Source organism: Cryptomeria japonica, chromosome 5, assembly GCF_030272615.1.
Source record: "Cryptomeria japonica chromosome 5, Sugi_1.0, whole genome shotgun sequence".
In the NCBI taxonomy this organism is placed as follows: domain Eukaryota; kingdom Viridiplantae; phylum Streptophyta; class Pinopsida; order Cupressales; family Cupressaceae; genus Cryptomeria; species Cryptomeria japonica.
Window position 1 is genome coordinate 921115760 of NC_081409.1, and position 9114 is coordinate 921124873.

Here is a 9114-nt window from a genome sequence, read left to right on the forward strand (position 1 = left end):
AAATCAGGATCAAGCCCAGGCATGTCTGCATATGAGCATGCAAAGTTGATCTGACACTTCTGGAAGAATTCTATAAATTTAGGTTGTTCCTCTGGGGTGAGAAGGGATGCCAGATGTATGAGATGAGGATTTTCAAGAGTCCCCACATTGTATTCTTTGGTTTCCTCAATGAGAATCGTTGATCATTCCTGTTGTGTAATAGTAGGTGTTGGGAAAAATGGTGTCTCAACCTTGCATTTATGCGCAGTTACTATTTATAGTAAGTTTTCATTTGAGCACGAAATGGTGCGAAACTCTCCCTAAAACTTCTGGTTGGTTAGATAAGCATTCTGGTAAAGTTGCATCGCAAGGTCACAGCTAGTTTTGAAGATATTAATGTTTTCGTCTTGGAGGGGTGCAATAAAATATTTAAACTTAATTTTGGGGACTTTAGAGGCTCCGAAACGCCTTGAAAAGTGGCCGTAACTGGCGAAGCTGGTTACAAGGTGATAGAGAACTTCGCGAGCTTTCTGACGCTTCAAACGGTTCGTCAATCGGACACCCGGTTCTCAAGTTATGGCCTCTGGAAGTTTGTACTCCTGAAATAGAAAAAATAATTTGTATCGGATACATAAATGAGCTGTAAAAGGGAGCGACACGTGTTGATGTGTGCTTTAACATGTCATAGAAGGGAGATAAGGTCGGCTACACCTTATTGGGTGGTTTTAGCCCATGGTTTTGTAATACCGTTTGACGGTTTCTTGTATTGTATCTCCTATTTATGAGGTGTGTGAGATAGAGGTTGTGTGTAAGAGCCCTATGGCTATTGAGTTGCCTCTGAATCTCTGATTAGTGGTACTCCTGCGAAGAGATTGCTCTGCAAGTATGTTGTAATCTATTTTTGATTGCTGAATAAAATATTGAGCTGCTTTTGGAGGGTGGGGTTTTTCTCCCGAAAGGGTTTTCCCCACGTAAATCATTGTGTTGTGGTATGAATGTTATTATATCTATTTCTATTTTCTGTAACTGTTGTAATGATCTGAAAAAGTTTTGCATTACCCTCCTCTCAAGGTTAGTGTAGGAAGTTGTTTCCGCTACTTAACTTCCTTATAGTAGGGAGAATGTCAAACCCTTCATCCTCAGGTGCCTCAGAGAGGTTTTCATCGTTGGATATGCTCTTTCTTTTTACTTTTGTTGAATCAAATAGTGCCACAATGTGGTTTTCACTGGAAGATCCATGTTTTAATGTTAAATTTTTGCAGCTGAAAGGTTTGGCATCTGCCCCGAAGTATGTTGCGCTATTTAGTTTTATGGCGAATCCATCTTTGTGATCCCCGCTTGGTAGGTTATCCCTTAATTCCAAAAAGTCAATGATGGCCTCATCGTTTTGGAAGAGGTCAAGACATGGGGGATTTGGTTGGTTCCATTCGATGAGTTCGGGATGGATAATGGGCATTACTTCATCGATTAGGTTAAGTTCATTAGATGTATCAGTGAGGTTTAAGACAGTGTGGTGAAGGTCATTGAAGGTACTCTCCCTGTTAGAATCAAGCGTAGGATGCGACGTAGGGTCTATGGAAGAAGTTTCCAGCTCAGGAACCCAAGAGGTCTTTATCTGTGTTTCTCCGTAAACAGGGATGTCTTTGTGGGGTGGAGGTAGTGATGTGTCTTCCTCATCTGAAGTATTAAGCTGGACAGAATCAAATTCCCACTCATGTGAGTCAGTCTCTGAGTCACTTTCCAGTATCCGATTACTATACCATACTGGGATGTCTTTTGAGTTAAATACTACAGGTGTGATTGGTTGATGTATCTTTGTAGTGATTGGTGCTGCAGGAAGGTTGATGGGGATTAAAGAATTTGGTACAAGGAGTATCGGTAATATTGACTCAGTGGCTTTGCTAGAACTGTCGGTGCCATAGATGTTGCTGCGGGTTCTGATACAGTTGTTGTTGCTAATGGTACTATTGATGTGATGGCTGCTGTGGATGGGATTACTGGTTCGATTGGTGGGATGATTAGCATTGGTGATAGTTGTGTTGGGATTCTGAGCCTCGGTGGGGCAGTTGTGATGGTGTTTGATGCTGCTTTGATAATGAAAGGTGTTCTTTTGGCAATAGGCTGACATAATGGTTTGCTAGGTTTTCCTTTGAATCTGGGCTTAGGAAAGATCTCCTTTTCAAAGCCTAGCCCTGTATTATCCTTGGGCTTTAATTCTGGCAGCAGAGGTTCATGTCGTCCTTGTTGGCAATATCCCAAAGCACTCTGACCATCATACCCCATTCTTTGCATAATGAGGAGACTTTTGCGATACTGATTCGTAGGAAGTTTAACTTGTAGTATATCAGTGGTGATGGGATCTTTATAGATCCATTCCGCTAAGTCCTCATCTTGGGTTTCTTCTTTTTGACTTTTTCCAAGGATGAAAGGCATCAAAGCACACGCTGGCGTGATTAGGGGTTGCTGGGAGTACCTGCTGTGGTTTACCATGTGTTCTAGGAGAAGTGGGCATTTGTCCCACACAAAAGAGTTGACTCAAGTTGTACTCCTTAGGACCTTCCTCTGCTATTTTCATCTTAAGCTTTTCTTGCTTGGGTATAGTGGTGTTTGAACTGGCAAGAGAGGCGGGACTTATATATGATGTGGAGGAAATGGCTTCTCTATTATTAGGAATGGTAATCTCTGGTTGATGGCTGATATTATGACAGTATGCAAAGGGATTTGCAACGCCCAGGATTGTGATCTCTGCACCGTTATGTGGGAACTTGATACATTGATGGTAGGTAGATGGAACGGCTTGCATGACATGTATCCAAGGTCTCCCTAACAATACATTGTATGGCAGAGGAAGGTCCAGAACCTGACAGATGATGTGTTTTACCACAGGGCCCACTCGGATTGGTAATACCACAGCTCCTTTGGAGGAACGCTCCGCATCGTCATAGGCTTTGATTGTGATCTTCTTACGGGGATCCACTGATTTTATTGCATATCCCAATGCTGTGACCAACTGTAGTGTACAAATATTTAGGCCTGCTCCATTATCGATCAAGACTCGCTTGATCCTATGCTGATTGATAAAGCCTTCAATGTGTAGCGAAGCGTTATGAGGTTGCTGGAAGGAAGAGTTGTCACTTTCAGAAAAAGTGAGACAAGGTGATGACTTTAGACTTCCAACCATGGCTTGAAATTGGTCTGTATTCAGGTTTGTAGGGACTGACGCCTCTTGGAGTGCTTGATCCAAGATTGTTTTATGAGATGGCGATAGGCGTAATAGCTCTAAAATGGATATAAGTTCAGGCGTTTTGTCTAATTGTTCCACAAGATTGTACTGCTTTGGTATGGAGGTGGTGCCTTGTGGAGCTGCCTTTATGGTAACCTTGCCGCGACGTGTAACAACATTGCAATTGGAGTTGGGTTTTTTGAAGGTTATAGTTGCAACTTGTTCACTGACATCATACAGGTGATTTACAGTGTAATTATACGCAGCCTGTGTATAATCAGTGGTATCAGTGCCTCGCCTGGAAGTGGAAGGACCCCTTTGATCTTGTGATGGAAGTGGATTTTTGAACATCAGATGATCATTATTTGTTGTTTTTGGGTCATGTCCTTCAATTTCAATTTCTCCTCGGTCAATAAGATCCTGAATAAGATCTTTCAATCGGTGACAATTACTTGTCTTGTGTCCTCTCCCTTGGTGGAAATCACAGTGTTCAGTATCTCTCCACCATGCAGATTTGACCTGAGGTTCATAGTTTGATGTTTTAGGTAGAGTGACCAAATTTTGAGAAATGAGTTGCCGCAATACTGTTTCGATGGGTTCCCCTAAGGGAGTGTATGTTCGTTTTTGTTTTTGCTGACGAGGTTTAGGTTCATCATGAGATGTGATGCAACCTTGATTTGAAGGAACATTTGTGTTATTCTGACGTGGAGGATTATGTCCTGCAAACCGAACCACATGTTGTGCACTTTTGATAGTTCTGGTATCCACAACCCCATCATTGATGATATTCTTGTTTTTGTTCCAGAAGCTTGGTTTATCACTATTGAAGCGTGGGCGAGGACCATCCTTTGGTTCATTATAGATTTTGATAAGTCCTTTCTTGATGAGGGTCTGCTCACATTTCAAACCCTTGGTGATCATATCATTAAAAGAGTCTGTGTCTTTGACATCCAGGTGAAATTCCATTTCTTCGTTTAAGTTGGCAATTAATATTTCCACTAGTTCTCATTCAGGTAACTGAAGAGAACGTCTGCTAGACATTTGACACCATCGTTGCAGGAATACTGAGAATAGTTCACCTGGTTTTTGTTTAGTGCTGCACAGATCATCCATGGTGATGTCACGTTCAATGTTATGAGAGTAATGAGCTAGGAACTTCTGGATGAGTTCCTCAAATGTTCTAATGCCACCTGGTAGGCAGGAAAACCATGATGTGGTTGTTCCTCCCAAGCTTTGGGGAAAAAGGCGCATTAGGTATGTGTCTTCATATGCCACTTCGAGACAAGCGGAATGAAATTCTCTGACATGATCACGAGGATCTCCCTTTCCTCTATATTTTTCAAATTTGGGTGTTTCGAATCCTCGTGGAAAGGGTGGTGTATAAAGATTCCTATCAAAAGGATAGGGACAGATGTCATTGAGTGAGAATTGGTTAGTCTTGACACCACTATGAAGTTGTTGGGCGAGATTCTCGACTTGTTGCTACAACATCTCGATTTCATTTGGAGGAGGAGGTGGTGGGTTACCTCGAGGAATGTTATATCTGATGGGATCTCTACCTCTTTCCTCTTCATGGCGACTTTGTCTTTCTGATGTTTGTCTTAATTGGGCAAGATCAAAGTCAGAGGGGAGTTTTGCTCCTTCTTGAGCAAGTTTTAAAAAGTGAGCATCCGCATTGCTTCTGAGTATTTCGTCAAACAGTCTGTTAAAGAGAGGGTTATGCTGGGCCCTTTCTATTGTTGTAGGAGTAGGAGTACTTGGGTTTTCGTCATTTGCATTTCCTCCAAGTGCTTCTTGAAACTCATTGATATTTTCCTCTTCTTCTTCTTCTATTTCTATTTCTCGTTGCCTTGATTGTGATCGGGTTTGGGCCATTTTGTTTTACAAGCTTTTGTTGAAGTTGTGTGAAAATGATGATGAGTTGTTTGATGAAATGAAAGATTGATGGTTGGTGAATTGTGTTGCACGTGGATCTCTAGCACTTTTAAGGTGGATGTAACCAAAATTCCTTTTTTGAATTGCTTGCTTGTTTGATAAGTTTTGATGTGATAAGGTGTAGAGAAACCTAAGATGTTTTACAGATTGAACTACCTAGTAATGAGAGGATTCACTCATGAACTAGTTTTAACCTGCGTAGATGTGTCTCTTAGGATGAGCTTATCCTAGATGTAGAAACAATCTAAAAAGTAATGTGATGCGATTGATTAAAGCAATATCTAAAAAGAGAACTTGGGGACAAGAACCTCTTAATGTTTTGAGAGTTTGAATGGATTGATGATGAAGTGATGATGTATGAAAAAGATGATGGATGAAAATGTTTTCAACTTCAATAAAAACTTTGTGTCACAAATGGGACAAACTCTACCTCTTCCCTTTCGGGTGTTGGTGGTATTTCTTGAGCTGTGTTGTATGTGATACAGACGTTTGGGAAAAAGTTGGGATTAATCTTACCTCCTTGGTTTTGTGATAACTCAGAGCTCTATATTGCATAAAAGCTCTGTGGTTCAATGATTCTGAATCAAATTCGTTTGTTTTGCCTTGAAGGTAGAGGCGCATGTGACGCAGAAAGACCCTATGTGAGACAAAGATTTGTCTATTTATATAGAAGAATTTCCTCCTTTTGATCAAAGCCTTTGAGCTTAATGGTCTTCTTTTCAAGTTAATATTCCGATGACGCTTCTTCTTTCGCAAGATGTGAAGAATGGTCATAAAATTTGACTCTTTGTTGTTTGTACTTTATTTTTTGATGTGTTTGGTTGGATGAATACTTTTGTTTTTAGAAGTGATTTTTTGATTTTTCTTTGACAAGAAAACAAAGCAAGCACACAAACACAAGAATGTTGCCTAAAAGGCACAAATGAGTATGGGTCTAGATCAACCCAATCTTTGGACTTTGTACGACCCTTTCTTTTAGATGTATTTTAAGGTGTATTTCCAAAGCCTGAAGTTGGCTCAATTTGTACTTGGTCTTGACTAACACGAAGACATTTCAAACACTTTTTATCCCTAAGGTCAAATGGCTAGTTGTGATAAATTTAGCCCACGTCTTGATATTTCTTCGACTTTGGTACTACATACCTTATGAATCCCGCCGTGGCAGATAAGGATGTGATATACTAAGTCTTGCACGAGCATAAAAAATAGATGATCCCTATGATGGGGGAGTCACCACTTTTATCAAGCCACAAGTGACTTTTCAAAAAGCTATGTTTCTACTCAAGGAAATATGTATGGTGAGTATCTTGGGAGAAAAACCATCTATGCTCTTGCACTAAATTATATCGCAAATATCCTCAATCAATAGAACGGGTGGGCTACTACTTAAAGGTGTTTAGTCATGTTCGATGTTTTTGGACATAAGTTCATTTTGCAGTGACTCACTTAAGAGCTTTGTAATTGGTGGTGGGGCCCATTTGTCCTTTCGGCCAGTTACACTGTAGGAATAGCTATACCCAAGGCTACAACTTTCACTCTCACCTAATTTCTATAGTGGCTCGAAGGATTTACCGCGCGAGGTCGTTCCCAAGAGTGATGTGTCTCTTGGCAGGCCTCTCTTAAAAAGATAAAATTTTTGAGTGTTACCAACACTTTTCTCTTGCACCTAGGACCACGAAAGCCAAGGGAGAGGATAGTGTGTGTTAGAAGTAGGACCACTCGACCGACTTTTTGCACAAGTGTGCCAAGCACGAAAAACACTTGTTCTTTTTAACGCATCATCACAATGTGATCTAACTATTTGGAGATGTTGCTCCAACAATCATGGTGTTCTTTTTAACTTCAAAGGCAAAATATTTTGTAAACTAGGAAAATGAAATCCTGGTCAACTTAATAAAAAACATGTCTTGCTTGAAATAAAATTATTTTTGAGCTTGAAGGAAAAATGGCTTGTTCTTTTTAGATTTGCCCAAAACAAAGTGTTGATTGTAAATTTCTTTAAGTTGATGCAAGAAAATAAATTTTGTTTTGTTGATTTTAAGCACAAAACGAAGTTTGTTTCCTAACTTGCAAGAAATAAAATTGTTTTGTATAAGTTTGTGGTTCTTTTTACCTGGGACCAATGAAATTCTTTTTAAGAGCCCAAACAAATGTGTGATTCTTTTTTAAAGCCCAAATTTGAAATGTGAAGTTACTTTTTAAACCAAAATAAAAAGTGAATTCATTTTTAAAACCAACTTCGAAAACAAGTTAGTAAAAAAAATATAAATCTACCTTTTAATCTAATTTACATTTGCACAAAAGAGAAAAATAGTTAATAAAAGCCACCTATCCGGTGGGCTTCTACAAGCCTAATTTTTTTGGTTTTTTTGTTACAAGGTGATTTGTACAACGTTCTATTACAATAGCGCTAGTCTGCGTTTGAACATAGGCGCTATTTAACACAAACGCACTAGAAGAAAGGGAAAGACAGAGAAGGCAAAAGCGCTGAAAAAAGGTGAACAGCGCCAAAACAATGTCAAACGCGCCAAAACAGTGTCAAAAGCGCTGAACTTGATACAATAGCGCTATTGTAAGAACAATAGCGCTATTGTAAGAACAATAGCGCTATTGTAAGACAATAGCGCTATTGTAAGAACAATAGCGCTATTGTAAGAACAATAGCGCTATTGTAAGAACAATAGCGCTATTGTAAGACAATAGCGCTAGAACAAGAAGTATCAATAACGCTAGAACAACAAGTATCAATAGCGCTGGAACGAGTTCAATAGCGCCAAAACACAACTTGTGTGACATTTTCAACATTCAAACATGTTATTGGTTTAAAAAAAGATCTTTTTGGTGTTTGGATTCACGTCGAGTTCACCAAATGATGCTCTGCAAAATGGACAAGGTTAGCAAATGACCAACAACACAAGAAACCAGAAAATCGTTAGTGTTAGTCAATCAAAAACTAATCTAAATAGGCATATCAAAAGAGACACTAAAATCATGCTAATATATATAACAAACGAAATAAAGATAATGAGGCATCTCCAAATGCCTCTTAGCATGCTCTTAGCTCCTTCTCCCTTGTTCCTCTTCTCTCCAAGTTCCAAAATAGTGTAGCTCTCAGCAGCTTTTTGCACTATGATGCTTATGGAGGATTGAGATTTGAGTATTTTTGCTCCAAATGTAAAATGAAAAGCTAAAATACTAGATGCTATTAAAATGATTGATTTTAACCAAAATAACAAGATTTTAGTTTGCTATGCTAAATGCTCTCTAAAATGCCTATAGGTTAAATGCATACAAGTTTTCAGGATCTGGATTATGAAGAAATGGGCTCTATTTATAGGGAAAATGGAGCAATGGATGGTTGAGATTGAGCAATCTCAACAAGGGTTAGGATTGAACGATTTCAAATCCATGTGAGGGCTTTCAACCCAATCCCAGGATGACAAGTGTCAATGTGAGATAGGTTGAGAGGAGAGGGAATAAGCATTAAATGCTTGATATGACCTTGAGAGTTAAAGTCAAGGTTAGTTGAATGAATAAACTTTTTATTCAAAGAATAAAGCTTTTATCCAATGGATAAACTCTTGTGCAAATGTGAAAAGGATAAATATGGTCAAAGCAATAAATGTTTGGGGAGACAAGTTTGAAATAACCATAAATGGTTATGTAAGAGCCATAAATGGTCATGTAAGAGCCATTAGTGATCTTGGGAGAGTTTGGGGGTTAATTTGTTGAGCACACAAAGCATTAAATGTTTTTCAAATACTTTTGAAGTCTTTGAGAAGTGACTCCATTTTGCTTAGGAATGTGACAATAATTAGGGGATGGATTAAGCTAATTAGGAAGGGGTTAGAAGAATCTAGAAGGGGATTAGATTTTGCAAGTGGATTTGGTGGGTGAGGGAAAATAGGATTTTATTAAAAATAAAAATTCATTTATTTCAATAAATGTGTGCAAGTTGCATTTGTAGGAAAATGCAA